Source organism: Rhipicephalus sanguineus, chromosome 7 (assembly GCF_013339695.2).
Source record: "Rhipicephalus sanguineus isolate Rsan-2018 chromosome 7, BIME_Rsan_1.4, whole genome shotgun sequence".
NCBI lineage: Eukaryota > Metazoa > Arthropoda > Arachnida > Ixodida > Ixodidae > Rhipicephalus > Rhipicephalus sanguineus.
The window spans coordinates 20,315,030-20,339,472 of NC_051182.1; the positions used below are offsets into that span (position 1 = coordinate 20,315,030).

At 48.9% G+C, this 24,443-nt stretch overlaps 1 long non-coding RNA gene across 1 annotated transcript in view; it reads left to right on the plus strand.

Moving 5' to 3' along the window:
* LOC119399320 (uncharacterized) overlaps positions 1 to 11,469 on the plus strand; it is a 46,753-nt gene extending 35,284 nt beyond the window's left edge. The window contains exons 3-4 of the long non-coding RNA XR_005184789.2: positions 1,258 to 1,369; positions 11,206 to 11,469. This is a non-coding gene — a long non-coding RNA (uncharacterized LOC119399320). The remainder of the gene's footprint in view (positions 1 to 1,257; positions 1,370 to 11,205) is intronic.
* The last annotated feature ends 12,974 nt before the right edge of the window (positions 11,470 to 24,443 follow it).

Below are 24,443 nucleotides of genomic sequence, written 5' to 3' on the forward strand. Positions count from 1 at the left end.
ATGACCAAGATGGCCAAGTTGAACTCAAGCAACATGGGTGACCTGCTGGCCTCAATTTGCCTGAACGTCGGCAAGCCCTATATCATCATGGCACACATCGACGTTAACGACGGCCTCGTTATTGCAAACATGGGCACCTTGTGGTACGTCGAGCGTGACGCATACGGCAATATATTGCGACTGTGGCTTGATTTTTCGACGTCCACGTTAGGCTTTTTCGCCGGAGCCGGAACGAAACACATCACTACCACGCACCCCTAGATACAATTGAAATGGGTCCCCGTTGGTTTGCGAACCACTGCAACCGCCATATACGCCATATAAAATATCTAGTGTCAGAGGACACAGTGTCCCCTCGCACAAGCAAACGCCATAACTATACATAGTCACAAGGGGCCACATACGCCTAGGTAGTCTTCGAATATAATATGCGATATGACGCCACACTCCACTTCTCGCCGTATGCTTCGCATAACATCGATTCCTACGGTACGTGGGATCAGTCCAATTTTTCCCTTGGCATGAATGTTTTACACTTTTTTCGTATTTTACTTCCCTGTATAAATCTTCAGTGTATTACATTACTATACTCTTCATTGTGGTATGTTTCATGCGTCTTTGCTATCCTTCTGTACGCATGGATTTCTATATTAGCTTTCGTCACGCACGCTCTACCAGCTGTCAAGGAAGTACGATTCTTTTTAAAATGACTTTATTTATTTACAATTATTACATTTTTTGGAGATCCGCAGGCTGCTGCTTTCTGAAGGCACACAGGCTAAGCTGTCATAGGAAGCTTTTGCATGTGCTGCAACTTGTGGTGGAAATAAAGTGGACTCGTATGTTAATTTCTAACCTACACTTTACATTCATGAACATGTAAGGAGTGCTGGAGACTTACGAGCCCGGTGTAATTGGACTCATCTATTGCGCCAGCAATCCATTGCTTGGTTGTTCTGCTCACCGTACGTTTATCCTCAAACGAGAAAATAAGTCAAATTTCTTATCTTGCTATGCTTAGGCAATCAAGGCCGATTGCAGTTCTGGAATCACAAGGCGATTTCCTCCTGTATTGTTATCAAGATTGTGAAAACAAAACAAGACATATATTTACCACTCCAAACATCCACATAAAGAACGAAAAGCCAGCAGCAACGGAGAACGTTTGACACACAGCGTTATGGATCCCAAAGGGATACAAATCTCCTAGTTGTGTGTAGAAGTAGAAACATGCATAAAAGTATCTTTTTCCCACAGATACGTGCCGATACCGCGGATATGGCGTACCTGACAGTGTTTGCTTAGATTTATCAATACCCTGCGTAAGTGTCTGCTGCAAGGCTACGAAGTCTCAGCTCGTCTTGACCGGGTAAGTAGCAAACAGATGTACACTACTTATGTAGGCGAAAGCGTTATATGCCTCATCAAACGCGATAATAATGAGAACTAACAGTGATGCAGACAACCACCATTACGTGATGACGTCACCTTATGACGTCATATGACGTCACAGTTCGCCAAATCTAGTGACGTCACCATACGACATCATCGCTTGGTCATAGAGGGCCCGATCACGCAGGCAGTGTAAAAGCAGGTGAGGTGCCTCCGATTCTGGGGCCAGTACAAAACCACGTTAGGTGCGGAACCAGTACATCGACTGAGAAGAAAAAGAAGGTGGCTCTCGCCTTCGAGTCGTCTTAGATGAATGCATAAGCAACCCTGCGAATTTTTCTTATTAGAAGTTCCAGTTAGCAGCGCCTATAGTAGGAGAGAGAAAAAAAACGTGGGAGATATATGAGGCGAGGGGTTTTGGATGCAAAACAGAATTTGGTTTGGCTCTTGCGTATATTCAACCCAGCACCAAGACATGGAAAGGTGAACATCAAGATGATGCTGTGCATTCACCAGACTTCATCACAGCGAGTCGTCCTCACGACTCTCCTTGTTGAAAGTGGCCACAAACTCTCGTTCTATGTTGTGTTTGTTCATGAGGCCTCATTTTTACTGTAAGAGAAGCTTCCGTGCGCCATGAGGTGCTTCTTGAGATAAGTTTCTTAAATATAGATCCGAACCTACAGGCACTAGAAAAACTGATACCGCGCTGTGTGCCTTGTCTACGACTCATACTAGAAACTACTGCAGAGACGGTGAGTATTTTTATGAAAGGTATCAAACAGCAGCAACAGAAACTACCACAACTCGCATTTTCTAAAACAGCATTATAATTCAGGAGAAGAGTTCAAGCAAGTGAAAATCTTGTGGAGGAGGGCGTTCTTCGCTACAGCTCCGAAATATCGACCAATGTCTATTAGTACGCATCGTAGGAGAATATGTAGCTGTTTGATCCCTAAATATATTTGAACATGTGCCTTTACTTTGATGCCATGGCGAAAAAGTATAGAATGGAGCTTCCCTGCAAAGTACAATTGTGTTCTGTCCAATCAAAAGCCAGTTTTCTGGCTACATTTGACGTTAGTGCTGCAAAACAGAGATGTGGTGCGCATTACGCACGGTACTACAGATCTCCACTATGGTAGATCTCTGCTATGGTACTATGGTTCGTGAAACAGGTAGCGGTGCAAAGTCTATCCTCCCAGATAATTCTATCATGAGCGATGCAGTGGGTTTATGCAAGTATTCGAAGAAAAGTTTTGTTGAGAGCTTCTCTGATTTTTCTTAAATTTTTTACTAGTGGTATGAAACGAACGACGTAGCTCGGTAAAAAAACCCTCTTCTTAAAGCCATGACCTGTGTAGATGAAATGGAATAACAAGAATTTAGGCTGAAGTAGTATGCACGCATCCTCATGAACAGCTGATGCTAGTTTAGAGTATCTGGTTGTCCTTGTGCATTTTGCATGGCCCAGCACTCAGACACCTGCATTTAAAACTCAGCGAGGGTAGCCGAATAGCGGCAATGAGAAAGTGCATTTGATAGTATCTTGCTTACTCCACCTACCTACGAAATTGACTGCATTGAAATAAAGCAATGATACCCAGGCATTGGGGATATCAGTACGTGGTGCCATCTCACAGCGGCAGCAATGGCGTCCTGCCATTACTGAATGTGAAATAGGCGAAAAAAATCATATCTCACGAAGAAAGCTAGTTACAAAAAAGGACTACCAGTTACATGCAGCAGAGACCCACTGGAACACTTTAGTAAAATTGCAGAGACAGAGAAAGAAATATTTTAATGAAAAGCTGGAGATGTTAGCCTGGCTATTCGCCTGACTTGCTACTCCAGGTGCTGTATGACGATTCTAAACATTGATAATCACATAACACAAACACACACACACGCGCACACACGCACGCACACACACGCGCACACACGCACGCACACACACACACGCACACACACACACACACACACACACACACACACACACACACACACACACACACACACGCGCGCGCGCGCACTGTTTACAATGTTTTGTCCATGCTCGTGGCCCGCAAAGAATGTCAACAGCGCTTTTGGGGCACGCAACGCACAGATGTGGCTCTGCTATGGGCCCTGAGTATGTTGAAGTATCACACTACAAAGCCTGTGGCTTTCCAGGACAATTGAACACCGCCCATTGGAAACACATGGTTCCCCATTGTAAAAGAAAATTACACCATTTCCCGCTAAAGGGAACTGTATGCAACGAGACCGACACGTACAGTGGCCATGGACGAACTGATGTTTATTGCTTGCGCACCGGAAGTGCTCGAGCGCGTTGCCAGACTGGGTGGCGTGCATAGACGGTCTTAGCGGTAACCGATACATCCTCTTTTCTTTAAAATTACGAGCTGATTACAGAGTATGTCCTTCATAAGGTGCAAGAGCAGACTTGTTAATTCTGGTAGCCCAATCGGTGGGGAGGTCTTCTGATTATTGATGACCGCCGCGGGGATGTATTATAACGGTGTTCTACTGGCCTCGAGATCTTGGAGTGGCGCCCTCTCGCGTGTGACGTCAGAGCGGGGACTCCGCTCTCAACCGCGCTGCAGCAGCCGCTGCTCCTGTATGCGGATCGTCTGCTTCAGGTGGGAACTTTGTCGAACAAACAGCCTCGCGACGGTCACCTAACGCCTGCAATAAATGTTTTCGAGTGTAATCTTGAACTTGCTTTAGTTGCGGCACAATCAACACGGCCAAGAAATCCACCGGATGGCCGACGGGTGCGCCGATGCCACCGACCGCATTGCTGGTAAAAAAGTGAAACTATGTGCGAGTGTTCTCGCTCGTTATCTTGCTTCCGCCGTGCGATACTCATTAGTTTGGGTGTTTCTTCCGATATTTCAGTAAGCGTGCCGTTCTCCGGCATCTACAAGTATGTAGGTAAAGCTTGTGAAAGGTCGCGGTGCCTCATCGAGGGCGAGGCGGTGTACGACGCAGGCCACGTTGTTGAATGCGCGGTCGAGGCCGTCAGCGGAGATCGCATCACCGTCGCAGCTCTCGTCCTGCAAACAAGTGCGCAATGGCCGCCTTGTTGCACACCCCCCTACCGATGCCCATGATCGCAGTTTGTCCCGTAATGTTGGTTCAGTGAGAACGATATTACGTCGTAGTTCATATTAATACCGCACAGGGCCGTCGCATGGGTATTAGAATATAACAAATATTTCATCGCTAATTATACCATGCACAGGGCCACAGAGATTAACGTGGCAAAGGCAAGCTGGGTCGTCTTTCACGCCACGCAGCCTAACGAAACGCTTAAAGAGCACCGCTTTTAAAAAAGTGTCTGCACTGCCTCAGGTGAAAACTTTTAGAGAATGTGCACTAAACAGCGGCAACAGGTTTCGTTTATCACTTTATGATAAGCAGTCCGCTAGGTGCGCGCTTGCCTTCATAAGTATTCGCAATGCCCATAGACTATCGCGCCGCCAAGCGAAATTCAGGAGCGTCCTCTCGAGGAGGGTTGTAGGTGACAATATGGCAGCACTACGCAGTCGCTCCCTTGTTCGGCTGTGCAAGCCTCGGTGTAGGAACACTACAACTTTGCATGTTTCCTGCATCAGTGAACAAACTGGGCCCTCCGCGACACGATAAATCTGATTCGTTCTTGCGAGACACGAAGTTTTCGTGAAAATACGTGGCAACTCGCGCTTTCAATGCTAGCCCACAGCGTACACATACTATCAGCTTCGCGAGGCTTTCTGTAGCCACGTAGGTTAGTGAAATGTTATCGTCTGACATATTCAGTTGAAGCTCATCCTGCTTTACTTGCTTATAGCATTGGTGAGTGTTTGTTGTAGTGCATGAATCCCATAACACTGTACGCGGGAGGTCGCGCGGGCACGCGATGTGCTCTACTATAACTGAGCGATCTCAAGTTGGCGATACATTAAAAGAGGGCCTCTATCCTTTGTCAGCAAAGCTCTGTTACGAATCGTGCGAGCGACGTTTCAATTATTCGAGGACGCGTCTGCTCGACGCCTTTCGTGGAGCGAACGCTTTCCACGCCGTCCTTCGCTAGTGTGTTGGTTTCATAGCCAGCACTACGCCGCTTGTTTTTGTACGTTTGTTGATAGGTGGCAGCACACTGCAAGCGATTTTCTTATTGACCGGTCTGAGAGCAAAATCGCAAAATGTTCTCCGCGCCCAGACGTTTCTCTCTTTGTAAACTTCGTGACGCGGAGTGGTCGAAGTCGTTCGGCGGAGGGAATTCTTCAGTTTGCTTTCGGCAGTGATGTTGAAAGAAACCATCTTGACGACGAGGATTTTTCACTGGACGTGAAAGACTGAGAAAGCACCAAGAGTAACAGCGACGATGAACGATCAGCTGCTAACTCACGAGGAGCCAGTTGCACTTCACGTCCCCTCGTGCGTTAATGTTCTTTCACGCTCGTAAGTCACTTTGATTGTATTTAATGTATAATATCCTTGAGCGAGATTAAAATAAAGGCATAGTTCCTCTTGTGTATCACATATGTAGCACAATTATTGTGGATATTATGGAGCGCCGCATGCCGCCAACACACTCAAGCTCGACCAGCGAAGCGAAATGGTTAGAGCGATGGAATGTTCAGTCACGGCCACAATCAACGCCTCTCGGCTAACTTCTTCGACGTTGGGAAAAGCATAGGTGTGCATTCTTTTCGATATTCACGTTTCGATCGCGCTGATCGAACCTGCAACATGCGAGTGAAGTGAATTGCACACGGCTAGAGTCCCAGCATAGCTGTGACACAAGCGCTATTGAATGGGATATAAAATGCTTGTGTTCCGTTGAAGACGTAGCTCCGCGTTCCCGACTGCGCAAGTAATGACGACGGCGTAATATGTTTGCAAACCATCACCACGCTAAACGCGCGGTTCCGTGCAGCAGCGATGGTGCTACTCGCTGGCGGTCTACTACTGCGGCAAATCCGTCGGGCAGGCTCGGCACGTACTACCTCGGAGTGCCGTTCAGCTCATACGTCAATTCTAGTTCATGCAGTTTTATGTAGCACGCACAGAATTTCGCAAAGCATCGTTATGCATGGCAACGGAGCTGAAATATACACTTTCACACCGCAGCAAATATTTAGGTGTCGAGTACTTAGCACTTTCCATGGTTTGGGAAAGTATTTTAGTCTCATCCATTTCAGCGCAGCCCATGACTTCATCCGGTGAAAGTGGCCCGGGCCGTACGTCCGCACGTCCTATCTGTTCCTATGCAAACAAACGGGTTGACGCTGCTCCGTGCGCCATCTTGAAAAGCACGGCGCGCCACCTACAGTTCGTGGGCATTGCGAATCCCATCAAAATGCAGCCGTAGTCTCAGATAACCTGCGCCGCTCAGCTGAGCTCACGAGGCGCGCTTACCTGCGAGGCGATTCGGAGGCCACGCCGTCGGCTCCTTGTCTAGGGGCCTTCGCGGCAGGTTGTGGGACGACACCGCACCTGGTATAAGTCGCCTATGCTTATAGCCTGTGTGCACTAAACGCCTTAAGTATTGACGAGGCACTTAAACACGGCCAAGCCTACCTAAAAGTGGCGCGAACGGTGGGTAGCAGGAGTCACTGTCCGCGAAGTGCTTGCTGCACACGGTCGATGAAGGCGTGGCGCGCTTTCCCATTCTGAGCTTGACTATCCACTCCTTCTTCAGCTTTGGGTCCTTAGGATAGTTGTGAACGCTAACGCCTTTTTCACTAGCGGACGAAGTACACTGAGGCAAAGAGCAGCACTTCACCATTGCGCAGCACTCACCGCGGAGACAAGCGGCCGCAATTCTACGAAAGACAGGGCTGTAGTTCATAATGAACGTTAAAAGCTAACCCATGGTTGTTCGAACAGCGTCAGTAGCCACCATACGCAAGATAACCAAATGAACTGCTTTTTTGTTGACATTTACAACAATGGTGGTTTTAGCACGGCGCTGGGCCTACGTAGCAGACGAAACCGCGCGAATCCCCGCTCTGACGTCATACAGGCGCCGGTCGCAGCGCCGCCATCGGTCGCACACCAGGCCATTAGCAGTCTCTGCTGAACCTCTTGGGGCCTGCACAGCTGGCTTCTCGGTGGTTTGTTGGCTGGACGACGCTTTAGGCTCATCTTCCCCCGACACTCCTGCTTGTCTAGGAGGTGCGGGAGGAAGGCATTCTTCGGCAGCCCTTGGTCCCACTATGGGCGATGATTCTGTAGGTGCTTCCACTTGGTTCCCAGGGCGTCAAATACACCGCGCGGCAGCAGGTTGGCCTGCGCGCCGGTGTCTACTTTCAGCCGCACTTCTCGTCCCGAAATCTGAGTCGCAACCTCCCAGTCGCGCCGATCGGCCGTGCTCGCTTTCTTACATGCCGTAGATATGTGCAGCACAGTAAAGGCGTCGTCATCGTCGTCGCCATCCCGCTCGGCGATGCCGTTCACATGCGTTGCTCTTGCTTTGCAGCAAACTGCGAAATGATTCTGCTTTCCGCATCTAGCACAATATTTCCCATATGCTGGACACTCTCGAGGCCTATGCGAGCGGTTACAGTAGCCGCATTTCTTTCCTTGATGTCTCTCTTTGCTGTGCCCTAGCGAGTCCTTCCTGTGTTGCTGGTACTTCTTTTTGTCTTGCGTCACTGCGTCTACGCTCTTGGTTTCACTCCACGCTTTGGTTTGTGCGGCAGCGATTTCCTCAGCCTTGGCCCACTCATCAGCTGTGTGCGGCAGCGATTTCCTCAGCCTTGGCCCACTCATCAGCTGATGAGTGGCCAAGGCTCAGGCCCACTCATCAGCTGTGTGCGGCAGCGATTTCCTCAGCCTTGGCCCACTCATCAGCTGATGAGTGGCCAAGGCTGAGGAAATCGCTGCCGCACAAACCAAAGCGTGGAGTGAAGCCAAGAGCGTAGACGCAGTGACGCAAGACAAAAAGAAGTACCAGCAACACAGGAAGGACTCGCTAGGGCACAGCAACACAGCTGATGAGCGGGCCAAGGCTGAGGAAATCGCTGCCGCACAAACCAAAGCGTGGAGTGAAACCAAGAGCGTAGACGCAGTGACGCAAGACAAAAAGAAGTACCAGCAACACAGGAAGGACTCGCTAGGGCACAGCAAAGAGAGACATCAAGGATGACATATCCGAGTGCATTCGCAGAGAGTATCCGAAGTTGTTTACGGGCATCGGACTACTAAAGCGAGAATACAGTATGGCGCTCCAAGACAGCGCCCGCCCAGTCGCCGAGCCGGCGCGACGTGTGCCTCACGCAATTCGACCCCGGTTGAAAGAGGAACTTCATCGTTTGGAGGCAGCGGGGTCATTGGGCAGGGTGCGGGAGCCTTCTGACTGGGTAAGCCCACTTGTTATTGCTCGAAAGAAGAACGGTCAGCTTCGGGTCTGCATGGATCCCAGAAAAGTGAATGAGGGTTTGAAGAGACAACACTTTCAACTTCCACGCAGAGAAGAGATTGAAAGCGAACTGGCAGGAGCGAAATATTTCAGCTCGCTTGATGCCAACGGCACTTTCCACCAAATACCTCTTGATGAAAAGTCCTCGCGCATTCGCACATTCAGCAGCCCATTAGGTCGTTACCGGTTCCTAAGGCTGCCCTTTGGCATCGCGTCGGCTCCAGAGATATTTCAAAGGACAATGACCTAGATTTTTGACGGGATACCTGGAGTACGCATCTACATCGATGACATTTTAATTTGGGGTGCCTCAAGGGAAGAGCACCAAGAAAGGCTGCACAATGCCCTGAAAACAGCCAGTGAAGCGGGCCTCACGCTTAATTGGGAAAAATGTAAGTTCGGAGTGAAGCAGATAGACTTCCTTGCAGATAGAATAGGTGCGGAAGGCATCAAACCAAACCCAGAACTGGTAGAGTGCATAGCCCATTGCCAAAGACCAGCTACAAAAAAAGGAAGGCCAAAGGTTGCTAGGCGCTCTCAACTATTTCAGCAAGTACTTGTCGAACTTAGCAAGTCAGACAGAGTCACTTCGAGGACCATTGCGTGAAGGCGTTATCTTTGAATGGACAAGAGCACGTTGCCAGACTGGGTGGCGTACATAGACGGTCTTAGCGGTAACCGATACATCCTCTTTTCTTTAAAATGACGAGCTGATTACACAGTATGTCCTTCATAAGGTGGAAGAGCAGACTTGTTAATTCTGGTATCCCAATCGGTGGGGAGGTCTTCTGATTCTTGATGATCGCCGCGGGGATGTATTATAACGGTGTTCTATAGCAGTCTCTGCTGAACCTCTTGGGGCCTGCACAGCTGGCTTCTCGGTGGTTTGTTGGCTGGACGACGCTCTAGGCTCATCGGTCATTTTCTAGCGTGGTGATCTAGCCAGTTATGACACCATGTATGCAACGAGACCGACACGTACAGTGGCCATGGAAGAACTGATGTTTATTGCTTGCGCACCGGAAGTGCTCGAGCACGTTGCCAGAATGGGTGGCGTACATAGACGTTCTTAGCGGTAACCGATACAGGGGACCATGAGGCGATGCGATCGCGTTCTGTTGGCGTTCTTTGGGCATGCTAGCGACCTCGCGTAGTGGAACGCGAAGAGGAACGCTACGCGCGTCTTGTCTTCCCTCCAGCCTGGCCGTTAATTCTCACAGGGCGAGCGGGGAACGCGGTTGGCAGGCGTGCGAGAGGGGGCAGCGAAGGAGAGGAGAGAGAGGGGGAGGGGAGACGCATGCGCTGGTGTTCATCGTAGCGTTGCGCAGCAGAGAATTTCGGCAATTCTAGCCCGCGTTTCAGATGAAGAGTGGAAAGGGGGAGAGGTGAGGGGAAGTGGAGATGGGGGAGAGGGTGAGTGGAGAGAGTATGCGCATGCGCAGTAAGGGTGGTCACGCCGCGCACCACCACCACCGCATTGAACTACGCCATAAGATACTTCGCATCTAATAAACACTACGGGAAGCCACGCACTTTCTAGTGCGACACTGCAATTTTACCTCAACACTAAAATAAGTATTTGCACTATAGAATCGGGAGTCCTTTATGGTCACCAGATTTTTTCGTGAGATGACTTTTTCCGACTATTTCCCATTCAGTTACTGCAGGGCACCGCTCTTACCGACGAGAGTTGGCGCTACGTGCACATGTCCCCAAATCCCGGTCATGCATTTGATGTCCCCAAATCCCGGTCATGCATCTACGTCCATTAGTACCAGGAATTGACTGGACACCAGTTCTTTGACGCTGATAGAGTCATTCCAAGACAAGGATGCAATGGCTAGGAGAGACCACAGACCCACCGAACCAAAGATTCCTTCTAGTTCGTGTACAAAAAAAATGCCACGGAAAATGCTACACGACAACACTAATAGGAATTTGTCATTGTCGCGCCCACAAAAATATGTGCGACATGTATCAGCACAGCTAAACTTGAGTGGTAAACTTAAGATCGTGGAAATGCGCGCTGTGCTGCAGTATTGAGCGAAGGCGTACCTGTTTTCTTGCAAGCGTAAAAAGTCCGCCCATCAGATGTCCCGCCCCTGCTTACGAATTGCACAGAAGAAACGCAATTTTTGAATTCATGTAGCTTTTTGGTGATATTACTTCATCAGCTGAATATTGAAAAAAGAAGTGCATGCTCTCCCATTGGCCGATTCTGAAAATTCGTGGAAAAAACGAATGGTTATATAAAGACAAATTAGAAAAACGCCATTTATGATGGGTGCGACATGTATCAGCACAGCTAAACGTGTCGATTTTCAAAAGAAAGCAAGCTGCAAGTTGTACTAAATGAGGCAGCTGATATCTGATTGCGCATTTGTTTATTTGATTTTCAGATGTCCTGCTCCAAAAGGCTTTACTGGTACAGTGCGTGAGCGAGACCCTTTTTGGCCATCGTGCTGCTATAATTGGACTACAGCACCAGCTGGGCCTCTGGTTGAGGAACGTTCCTTATCTACTGAAGATAGACATTTTCACATGGCTGCGTATCGGTACAGGAGCTGGAATTAAAAGGCAAACGAGTAAAGGAACTGTTTTTGTGCTAAGGTACCTTAAATCAATAAAATACAAGTATATTAAAACACGTGAGCGACTTCTGATTTACAAGTACGTCCTCTTGAAATCCAAAAAGTACTTTGCACATGATGGCACCGACATCAGCGTCACATCTTACAAGTAAATGTGTTCATTGTATCGTATACGAAGAAATGTGATACGTGACCAATTCAACACTTTGACAAATACAAACGCCACGCAGACGTTACCATTGGCCCATATGTTTTACTTTCATTCGTACATCGATAGCCCGCTCATGCGCCAAAGGCGTGTCATCTTACCGCCGAAGCTCTAGGGAAGAAAGAAGGTAAAAGATATGAGCAGTTTGGTTCTCATACTTTGTAAAGCGTGTTGTCAAGCAAATGGCTCTCGTACAGGAAGGCCAAGCTTTAGGCAGGGAGTCGTCTGAGATTCTCTCCATTAGTTCGTTATTCAGCTTTAGTACAATGCATAGGTCGGCAAAAGTACCGGACCTCACTAAGACTCACTCAAGAAATATATTTTGCTTTGAGATGACTCGGACTCAGACACATCGAAATGTTCCTCAACCGGACTCACTCGGACTCAAACTCACCACCATATTGCTCAACCGGACTCACTCAGACTCACGGCTTGACCATAGTCAGAGTGAGCCTAAGTGAGTCGACTCATGAGTCCGCTGGCTAAAGTTAGCTTTTCCGAAAACGGCGTAAGTTATTCTGAGGTATTCGAAGTCGGCAAGTTGTTGTTGTGTGGTGCAGCTGTGCGAGTACTGCAAAGCGCAGAGCGATTCCTCGCCCCTCCGTTCTGACCACTTACCGCAAACGAAGGCCATGTGTCGGCTACGCGAATGGAGGACGCGGAAGACCCCACGCGGGGAAAGAAAGGCGACTCTTTTGTGGTGCTCTTGGAAAGCGGAGCCGGCAAAGCCGTCCCTTCAGATGAAACAAAAAGGATGAGGCAAGAACAGAACGGGAAACGTGTCGCGTAGATGGGGCGACACGCGACGCGGCCGCTCGGTGTCAGTTACGGTTTCGCATCCGCGCACGCATTTTGAGAATTCCGTAAGAAAACGGTATTGGTTTCCCTCTGTCGGATGCGACCGAGGAATTTTTTTGTGTGCAGTCGCCTACGGGTCTCTATTACGGCATTAGGAGTGTTCAAGCTATCCGGCGCCCAGCTGCACGGGATGACCGAGTGTCCTTATCTCACTGTCGCCTACAGACATCGTAAGTGACCAGGGACTGGATATATTCTCGTCGCAGTTGCGGCGGTTGTTTGAAAGAGACGTTTGGTGCGCGGGCTGGTGGAGCTCGAGCCGGGCCTCTGGCGCCGGCGGACGTCACGGCCGATACTCGGGCTATAACGTAGGAGAGAGTGTGACGAGACGTGTTGCGCGGCGAACCTATCCCCTTGCGTGTTGTAGATTGAGACGTGCTTTTTGCCAATGCCGTGTCAGTCATGAAAGTGTTTGTGCTATTGGTTGTGGTGATGAGAACTCCCACGTGTTATTGACTTTTGGGGGGACTCTGTCTGACCGAGGGTTCAAGTATTGATGTTGTGAATGTGAGAAGAGAGCGGAGGTACAGGCTTCGACCCGGGCAGACGCCTTAGTGGGGCAATAAAGCGTCTCTTTACCGGCCAACAGCTCATCCTTTGCGCTGCAGCATGCACTCGACTCAACGAGGGGCGCCGATTCTGACCTCGAACACCTTCCCTCCTTAGCTAGTATTGCAACTAGTAGAGGGTAAAAGGACATGAACTTAACTAAGTAAATGCTCTTTAAAGCCAATATCTTACATAAGCGGTGCTCCACGATACACCTTTTGACCTTATAAGTTCAAATATGAGTTATCAGTGGTTGAAATCCAGTAAGAACATTTTTATGAAACACACGACTTGCAGGAGATATTTCTATCAAGAATGTACCGTGAAATAGTTTGCGGGGAAAGATCATGGCAACCTCCCCCCCCCCCTAACTCACGCCTCTGATCAATAAACTTTGAGGTGGCGCATGAACGCGAGCGCATTCAGGTATGTGTAAATAGGTTGGAGTGGAAACGTCAGCCGATAGGGTGCTGATAGTTACGCTGAGAGCTAAGTAGATAGGACCACAGGTCGTCAGTAAAAGGTGGAGCTCACGAAGACTCACTCACTAAACATGTTTTCCGCTTAGGGCTCACACGGACTCAGACTCACCAACATTTTCCTCAATCGGACTGACTCACTCGGACTCAATATCACCAAAATATTACTCACCCGGACTCATTCAGACTCAGATTCACGGCTAGATCAGAGACTGAGAGAGTGTGAGTGAGTCGACTGATGAGTGAGTTTCTCAACATATGGTACAATGCTACTTTGCACAAAATTAATGCAATCACTACTAGGGGAATTTACAGCACGTGTTCACTGAAACTGCTCAGCCCAGGGCACAGGAACGGAAGGATCAGGAGAATTAAAAAAAATTAGTGCTGCTTGCGTTAAGTCGCGCAAGGCTAGGTAAAAGAAGAGCTGGTGAGCACCTAGCTGCTCCTGGCTTGGCTATGCTTTTAAACTCTCACCCTCTCACCTCTCTCGTTCCCAACCATTGCTATACTATGCCATATATGGCTATGCTTGCTCTCGTTTTTTAAATGCGAAGCATTTCATGGCGAAATTTTGGCACTTTGAGCGTTTCTATCTATCTATCTATCTATCTATCTATCTATCTATCTATCTATCTATCTATCTATCTATCTATCTATCTATCTATCTATCTATCTATCTATCTATCTATCTATCTATCTATCTATCTAGTCACCCACGTCTCGGTGCTCTCATGATCGCCTCCTTAACTTGACGAAGACCAAAATTGTCATTGGAGAGTAAGAGGATTTGACGAATATAACTGTCTGGCCACGACATGAATCACGTGAAAATCCTGTCGCGTACGTCGTCAAACCCTTTCCTCGAGTTGCGTTTGGCACATACGCGTTTACCACAGGCCGCCGTGTACGGGTTTGCGCCAGAGGTGACTGACAGTCTGTGTCCACCCAGGAACGGCGAGTACAGATATTGGTAATTTAAACGTGACAGCGTTAAGAAAGAAAACAATAAGAAAAAAATCACAGCATATCCACGGAGTGAATGATGATGAGTGGGCGAAGCTGCGGAGGTTCATCGGTAAACCGTGAATCTTCCGTGAATTCTGCCCAGTATATCATCACCGACGTGAGATCGGGCGCGTTTATACTAAAGGTTCGATGAGTTATGACGACTTGCAGCTCACTTTAATTTTACATGTACGCTGTGAATTTTCATTCTTTAGAAAACCATTGCTTTAGAAAACATGTGGCGTCTTTCGTTAAGCAGCTGGCGTCTTTTCATTTTGCTTTAGAAACATCTGGCGTTCTTTCGTTTTGCTTTTACAAAACATCTGGCGTCTTTCGTTGGTTTATTTCATCAATCAACGGCGTTTTGAACAAAATTTTTATTGTTTATTCACGCACAGGAGAAATCTCACCAGGCACTACCTTGGAGGTAAACAATGGCTGCTAATGGGAATGAGAGACAGAAGAAGTCGGCTTTTAGCTAACACTTACACTTCTACTTCTACTAACGTTTCCTACTGGAACATGCCAATGGCTGCTAATGGGGAATGAGAGACCGAAGAATTCGGCTTTTAGTTAACGCGCACGCTGCGAATTTTTTATTGTTCAACAACGCACAGGAAAAATCTCCCACCGGCACCACCTTGGAGGTCAAAGCGTAAGAATGGTTACGCACTACGACTACTACTACGACTACGAGGGACGAACGGGTGCCGCCTTAAGGAGCTTCGCCCCTAAAATTGGGGCGTGGCGAAACAGGTAGGGAAGGATGTTTCAGCTCCACAAACGTGAAACCTGTGGAGGGGCGAAGCATGCAGTGTGCGCCGGTGTTTTCCATAGCAAAATCTCTGTTAATGGGCAATTAGAGGCGCAAAAAGATCAGACAGAGAAACCCGCGGTCCGCTTTTTGCTCACGTGCATGCTGCAAATCTTTATTGTTCAACTGCGCACAAGGGAAATCTCCCAGCGGCACTACATTGCAGGTGAAGATCAAGTACCTATATATACGGTGTGGCCGGTGAACGGTTGTGCAGCGCGAGTAGTCAGTTTTTTCAAGAAGCTCGTTAGCAGACGCTGCCTGCGTCGGCATTGTCTTTCGCGGGCGAGGGCGCGTTCTCGTTCCTCGCGAGTTGGACGTTCACGGTTCATCGCAGAAAGAGCGTTTCAATAGTCAGCGCCAGCTGTTCGCTCTCTCTCGCCACACTCTGAGCGCTGAGGCGGTGGCGTCCTCTATTGCGCTCAAGCAAATGGATAGGACTTGACGATGCAGGCAATCAAATGGTCACCACGATGGATGCGGCGAGAGCAGACGACGATGCAGCACCGGCAAGCCGAGGTCCTAAGGGGCTTCTCCCGTAGAACCTACATTGGCAGCGTTGATCAGGCGTATGCCAAGAATCAAAATTAGGATCCCAGCCGGAATCGAACCCAAGCATTCTGCGCGGTAGGTCTAGAAACTGCTTTGGGAAAACGCCGTATGCGTGCGTAATATGGATGGAATGTCAATTGTGTTTGTGGTGTTGGCTGTCTAATCTTATCACAATCCATCAAACACTTCATATACACTCCTACGACACAGGCGTCATGTCAGGTTAACGTCTGCGGTTCCAGTGCTGGCTCCACTTTTACAGCAGTCTAATAAACATTAGAATTGTATTCCTATGATTCAGCAAGGTATATTCAAGCGTTGCTCGACCCCCGGAGGAATACGCTAACGAAAGTTACGTATGATATTGACATTATCGCACCGTAATTTTCGCATCGTTTCGATAATACTGACGTATGTCCTCTAATATCAGTACTGACTTTACGTCAGACCATATGTAACCCTTTAAACGCCAGTGTTGTCGACGTTCCTGCTAAGTCCACAATTTGCACACGACTACTGCACTTAGAAAAATACGTCGATCCATCTCGTAACGTTTCGCTCAAAGCAAAAAAATACAGCATCGAAGTACTGGCTGACTGCTTCGCATGAAACAGATTCCCACAAGGCATGGGATCTGCCCAATGTTTTTCGCCAAAAAGTTCGCTCTTTCTCCTTTGTCCATCTCTTTCGTTCTCTCTCTTTCTCTGTACTCGTTCTCTCGCCCATCATAGTAATTGCACCGCACGCCGGACAAGACGGCGCACGTGTCCTTCCGGAAATGTCGGGTGGCCACTCCCCACTGGACGGCCATGGTTCCTGCTTAGAGACTATTTTACGTATGGGTTTAGGTGCCGCCATGTTAGGCTGTCAACTTTTGGCGTTTTGTATCTTTAAAAAAGAAAATAACAGTGCCAGGTGGTGATTTCACGAGAGCTCAAACATGAATGTCCGGTTGATATTTTTTTTATGTCTGGATTTTTTTCTATTTTATGTGGGTATATTCAAAGTACACGGAACCGCAAATGTAATGTTTACGAACCGATCCAAGAAATATTTAAAGATGGCGCTGCGGGCGTCTCACTATCGCTTCCCGCAATTGGCAAACAAACAACAGCGCTGTTGTTTGTGTCCTTCTCTGCCTGGTCCTTCGTCTTTCGCGCTGTTTCCCTCCAATATGTCGTACCAACTCGCCCAAGCAACCACTTTAGCGCAATATTTCCCCACTTCGCAGGCGAATTTAATGCGCCCTATAAATGTTGTGTCGAAAAGGTTTTCTGTCGGATTTAATACGCATAACTGTGGATCACATCCGTGCTTACCTTATACTGTCCGCAAACCGAAAAAAATATGCAAAAATTGCAAACTCGGTCCAAATAAAAAAGGTTTGTTGTGTTTTATGCGCCTTAGCGCGTTTTTTTTTTGTTTTACACGGGATTTTCAAAAAAGTGTCAATTATAGACCGCGTTCTTAGCAATATTCCTCCAAATGATTGCTTTCCTAGAGGCAGAAAAAAGAAGAAAAAGATACTTAGAGATATTGTCAGCTAATGTCAGGAAAAACATTGTTTCCACAATAGGCGTCCTCGCTTGCTTTGTTCGTGAAATAGAATGAGCCAAGGTAGCCTATGCTGAGGGTGCTTGCTTCATTGCCCTTTTAGTTCTCTAAGAGCCTGCATTGTACCTAAATCAACACTTCTAAATTTTTCTGCAGAAGAACTTCACTCTGATGTTTGTGTTCAACAAAAATGTATCCTGAGATTTTATCTGTGTCTAGCGTGTGTGTGGTGGGGGACTGTCACCTTTTAAATTGATAACGCGTACGTAGTTTACAGCCTACAGCCTCAACTAACGCCAACAATATTACCTTGTGAAGACCATACGAAGCACCGTGAGGCGCATGTTTTGGATGACCTTGCCAAAACCCGCCTGACGCACACAGTGAAGCATATGCAATCGGCGCCAAGGCAGCCCTATCCGTAACTGCCGACTTCCATAATTACCAGGTGTGCCGTTATGGAGGTGATTTCTCACTGCCTCTTTCCATTCCGACGAAGTTGCCTTAGCAATTTCCCGAGGCGTTCATTCAGTTCCCCGCTGTGATGAATGGAACAAAAATCCACAGCATATCCACGGGGTGAATGATGATGATTGGGGCGAAGCTCCGGAGGTATCATCGGTAAACCGTGAATACTCCGAGCGAAAGTGAAAGCGCGCCAACAGCGAGCGGATTTTAATACAACGGTCCCCCTAGCGTACGTCGCCGCACTAAATCGAACGATTGCCTTCCACCAATGACGCGCGCCATATGTAAATCTTCCGTGAATTCTGCCCAGTACATCATCAACGACGTGAGATAGGGCGCGTTTATACTGAATTGTCGGTGAGAGTCATGGTGACTTGCAGCTTACTTTGATTTTACATGTAAGCTTTGAATTTTTATTGTTTAATCACGCACAGGAGAAATCTCACACAGGCACTACCTTGGAGGTCAAAACCCAGTGCCTATATATACGGGGTGGTCAGTGAACGGTTGTGCAGCGCGAGCAGTTGGTTTTTTCAATCAAGAAACTCGCTAGCAGACGCTGCCTGCGTCGGCCTTGCGAGGCGAGAGGGGGGAGGGGGCCAGAGAACTCATCTGCAACGCAGCGGGCGCGGAAGGGCGGGGGGGCTTTATCGATCGGCACTCGCCCGTTGCCGATCGGGCGAGGTGGCTACATACTACTACTACAGAGGAGGGAACGACCCACACCCTAAGGAGCTTCGCCCCTAAAATGTGTGAATGATGACCACGAAGGTGCGGCGCCGGAGACGTTGGATTTGGAGCCAACTCTGCGCGTGAGGCCAGCCAATCAGCTCATGACCTGTGCGGGTTCCATAGAGGTGGTGTAGCACGAATGGGTCATGTATGGAGGATACGTGGCTACGTGCTCTGGTGGCTGGGGCCGAGCCGGAGCAGTGGCAGACGCAAGACAGCGAACTGAAGCGTCTGACGCCAGCGATCCATGTTCCCAGCCAGGAAACGCGGCCGTTCGTGGTGCTGCCGCCCAACAACCTCCTGAGGCGGCGTTGCCAGCACGAGAGCTAGGAGAACGCAAATCTGGACGCGTTTGTAAGAATACATCATAGAGCAGGAAACACAAAAAAATACTTTGATACAAGCCAGGAACATAAAGACGAGACGAGCGATCAGCAGAGTTGGAGATTTGGGCCAACGCAGGCTGCGTTGGGTGAAACGCACAGAACGCCACAAGTGGTGAAAAAAAAAAGACACCTTCAAAGCTGGAAACAAAATATATATTTACACAAGCAAAACGAACAATACGTACTGCATAAAAAGGAGGCAAAAAATAAAATGTAGTAAACGAAATCACTGTACTATTACACATTGATTTTGACGTTTTAAGCCAAGCGTAGACAGTCGAAGGCAACTGTTGCTGTATGGCGCATTGCTTCGGGCTTCTAGACGACGAGCGTTTCGAGTTGTGCTGTGTAACATGCCGAAACTCAACCGAAGGACAGCACCTTTGCTCTGGGACCAACTGCTATACAGTGGTTTGAGTTGGGCTGATATAGAGGATATTTTTCAAGCGCTGCCAGAGGCGATTGACAGATATCGCGGCCCGTGCCAGTATACCTCCAGCAATGGATGGCTCGACGTTGCAAGCATCGAAGACGACGCCTTCGGAAGGATGTTCCGTTTTGAGGACAACTTCCATGAGCTGGCATCGGCTCTTTTAATATCCGATGTAATTGAGAGCATTCAGGGACTTGAAGTACCTAGTAAAGAAGCCCTCCTCATTGGCCTCCGACGACTTGCATACCCTAATAGGTGGTGCGATTTAGAAAATATTTTTGGACGACACACTGCCGTGTTGTCCAGCGTAGGAGCCTCTATCTTCGACCACATCGAGATTACCTTCGGTCACCTCCTGTCTTTGACAAACCATCGTTGGCTAAATCTCGTGAACATCGATATGTTTGCCCACGTGCGTACACGCTTGCATGAAAGGTAAACACGTAGGTTATTGCAGTTTCGTTAATGTATGTAACCTTAATTTTTTTGTGATCAGTTACGAAAGGCTATGGACCAGTATGGAAACGCATGTACCCATATTGCGTTTTACCTCGTTTCCTGTAGCGTATATACCTCGCGACCTTGCAAATAAACGTGTGCTGTACGAACTTACTTGACATGTGTTCTGCAGTACAAACAGCTATCACCCGTCCCTTGCCCGAATTGTCATAATTCTTTTCGTAAGGTAACACTGCATTGAATACTGCTTCAGTAATGGTGTATATTCTGAATTCCAGGCTGTACATGACCGAGGCGCACCTTTGACAAACTGCTGGGGTTTCGTCGACGGTACTGCCCGACCAATTTGCCGACCAACTTACCACCAGCGAATGTACTTCTCGGGACACAAGCGGCAACAGGTTGTCAAGTATCAGGCCATTATGTGTGAGAACGGCATCGTATTTTGGCCACAGACATGATGCAGGTAACCAAAGGCCCCTCGTTTCTGTCTTCCCAGTACACATTCCGAAACTCAACCGAAGGACAGCACCTTTGCTCTGGGACCAACTGCTATACAGTGGTTTGAGTTGGGCTGATATAGAGGATATTTTTCAAGCGATCGCAAGGCTACTGCGCTAACGCGCAGTAGCCTTGCGATCGCTGTGAAAGATAAAATGTAGGCTTGCATGTGTACACAGGTGGTTTTATAAATAACAAGGACTACGACTGTCGTATCGAGGGGTGTCCCAGCGTAAACATTTCAAGCAATTCACGCCTCCATTTTTCTGCAGCTCTACATACAGACTAATAATTCGTTCTCTTTTACAGGAATACTTCGAGAGAGTGGGTTGCATGACATGCATGTACGTGTGGTGCAGGGCAATATATTATTACGTGAAGGCACACAGGGAAGCAGTGCGTATTTACAATGTATTTACACAACGCTTAAGCGTTAGACAAGATGGCGGAGAGCGTGCCGCACACAGCAACATCACGTCGTCTTCTTCGGTGCCTTCCTTGCTTCAGCAGTGTGAAACATTCTTGTAACATGACCCCCGTGTGGTGAAGCACCGTCTCGGTGCTTTCTATGGTGTTGCTGAGCGGTAGAGCTTAAGGCGGGACACATGAACAGTGTCTGTAGGCAGCGAAACGGAGGCAGATGTATACTCGAGTGGGCCTATCTCGTAAGTGACATCGGTCACCTGGCGCAATACACGATATGGGCCCGAGTATCGGGAAAGCAGTTTTTCAGAAAGTCCAACACGCCGAGTCGGGGTCCACAACAGCACAAGTGAACCCGGGGTAAAAGAAACGTCGCGATGATGGGCGTCGTAACGCTGCCTCTGGTGGTCTTGCGAAGCTAAAATGCGCTGACGAGCGACTTCTCGTGCTTCGCGAGCTCTGGTGATAGCGTCACGGGCGTATTCAGTCGGCGCATCGACGGCTGCCGGAAAGATGGTGTCAAAAGGTAAAGTTGGGTCGCGGCCAAACAAAAGATAGAAAGGTGAAAAACCAGCGGTATCGTGGCGTGAGGAATTATATGCAAATGTAACAAAGGGCAATGCAACGTCCCAGTCATGGTGGTCGGAGGAGACGTACATAGAGAGCATATCAGTTAAAGTCCGGTTGAATCGTTCAGTCAGTCCATTAGTTTGTGGGTGGTAGGCCGTCGTAAACTTATGTTTCGTCTCGCAGGAGCGAAGCAGGTCATCAATAACTCTGGAAAGAAAATAGCGTCCACGATCTGTGAGGAGTTGGCGTGGGGCACCATGATGAAGGATGACGTCGTGCAGGAGGAAATCGGCGATATCCGTGGCACAGCTGGTTGGTAGAGCTCGTGTAATGGCGTACCGGGTTGTGTAATCCGTCGCGACAGCTATCCACTTGTTTCCGGAAATAGATGCAGGAAAAGAACCTAGGAGGTCCAGGCCAACTCGGAAGAACGGGTCAGAGGGAACATCAAGTGGCTGGAGGAGTCCGGCGGGACTCATAGGAGGTTTCTTCCGGCGTTGGCACTGGTCGCATGCGGCGACGTAGCGGCGGACGGAACGATGAAGGCAGGGCCAGTAAAATCGACGTTGTACACGATCGTACGTCCGAGAAACACCCAGGTGACCGGCAGTGGGGGCGTCATGTAGCTGGCCGATAACGCTCGCACGTAGATGAGAAGGTACGACAAGGAGCAGTTCGCGTCCATTGGTGTGAACGTTGTGACGGTACAATGTGCCGTCCTTAAGCACAAACAGTCGGGTAGACGGATCGGGTGTCGGAGAATTCAGCTTCTCAATTATGTCACATAAGACGGGATCTCGACGCTGTTCATCACGGATGTTGCGTAAAGCGGATATGGAGAGTACACATGGTGGCACTTCATCCAAATCCTCAGGAGGGTCCACTGGATTGCGGGACAAGCAGTCAGCGTCATGGTGTAAGCGGCCAGATTTGTAACACACGGAGTAGTTATATTCTTGGAGTCGGAGTGCCCAGCGACCAAGACGCCCAGTGGGATCCTTCAAAGAAGAGAGCCAACAGAGTGCGTGGTGATCGGTTGTGACGGTGAAATGTCGACCATGTAAGTAGGGCCGAAATTTGCCTACCGCCCAAACGAGTGCAAGACACTCCCTTTCGGTGATTGAGTAGTTCTGTTCGGCTGCGGAGAGGAGACGGCTGGCATAGGCGATAACACGGGCGCACCCGGTTGATGCTGGACCAATACAGCACCGATTCCGTGGCCGCTGGCGTCGGTGCGGACTTCTGTTGGGGCGGAAACGTCGAAATGAGCCAGAATAGGTGGTGTGGTTAGCAACGTGATGAGTGTAGAGAACGCCGTAGCCTGCGTAGTGCCCCAGGAGAACGGGACATCTTTCTTCAGTAAGTCTGTGAGAGGGCGTGCGACATCCGCAAAATTGTTCACAAAACGTCGAAAGTACGAGCAGAGACCGAGAAAGCTGCGGACATCCTTCGTGCAGGTCGGGACGGGGAAGTTCTGCACGGCTCGAACTTTATCAGGATCAGGGCGTACGCCAGAGGAGTCGACAAGATGGCCCAACATGGTTAGTTGTTGTCGTCCGAAGTGACACTTTGACGAGTTCAGTTGGAGACCGGCATTGCGAAAAACAGAAAGGATGGAGGAAAGACGTTCGAGGTGCGTTTCAAAGGTCGGGGAAAAGACTATAACGTCGTCAAGGTAACACAGGCAAATTGACCACTTGAACCCGCGCAAGAGAGTGTCCATCATCCGCTCGAAGGTGGCCGGAGCGTTGCATAACCCGAAAGGCATTACCTTAAACTGGTAAAGGCCGTCTGGTGTCACAAATGCGGTCTTTTCGCGGTCCATGTCGTCGACAGCAATCTGCCAGTATCCTGACCGAAGGTCGATGGAGGAAAAGTACTTAGCGCCGTGGAGGCAATCCAGGGCGTCGTCAATGCGCGGTAGCGGGTACACGTCTTTTTTAGTGATCTTGTTCAGATGTCGGTAGTCTACGCAGAATCTCCAACTGTTGTCCTTCTTCTTGACAAGAACTACAGGGGAAGCCCATGGGCTAGAGGATGGCTCAATTATGTCTTTGGCGAGCATCTTGTCGACTTCCTTTTGAATTATGTGGCGCTCAGTTGGAGATACGCGGTATGGCCTTCGATGGACCGGAGAGGCATCGCCGGTGTTAATGCGGTGCTTCACAGCACAGGTTTGCCCTAGTGGACGGTCACAAAAGTCAAATACGTCCCAGTATGATTGAAGGAGGCCAAAGAGCGCGTCAGCTTGGTGCGGCAAAAGGTCTGGCGCGATCATTTTTTCCACATCAGGAGACGGACTTGCTAGAGAAGACCGGACAGGCTTGTAGTTGGAGCGAGCAATATCATAGGGGGACAAAGCTGAGATAACGCATTCGTCAGAGGGCGTCAGCAAGGCGAGGGCAATTCCACGTGGGAGCACTTGTGGACACAGAGCAAAATTGAGCACAGGAATGCAAGCACGGTTTTCACGTAAGTGAATAACAGTGTGCGGAAAAGTAACACTGTGCGTCAAGAGAATGGACGTGATGGGCGCGAGCACATAGTCGCCATCAGGTACAGGTGGCGAGGGCGCTACGGCGATGCAGGTCACTGTTTGCGGTGACAAACGGACATGTTCAGCAGAGCACAGACGACCTTGGGCGACAGTGGGCGGATCAGTCGGACACGGCAGGTCAAGTTGCACAGTACCAGCTGAACAGTCAATAAGGGCGGAGTGGGCAGACAGAAAATCAAGACCGAGGATAACATCATTGGTGCAGTGGGTGAGAACGGTGAAGAGAACGGAAGTTTGGTGGCCGGCAATAGTAACGCGCGCTGTGCAGACGCCAATGACGGTAGCTGCACCGCCGTCAGCAACACGAACACTGCGTGAAGGGGCTGGAGTGAGGACTTTCTTTAGACGGTCACGGATATTAGAGCTCATAACAGAAATATGGGCGCCAGTGTCAACCAAAGCTGTAACAGGTATACCGTCCACTTCAACATCGATCAGGTTCTGATTGGTAGGGAGCGTCAGCAGAGGAATTTGAGGGCAGGTCGTACCAGCAGC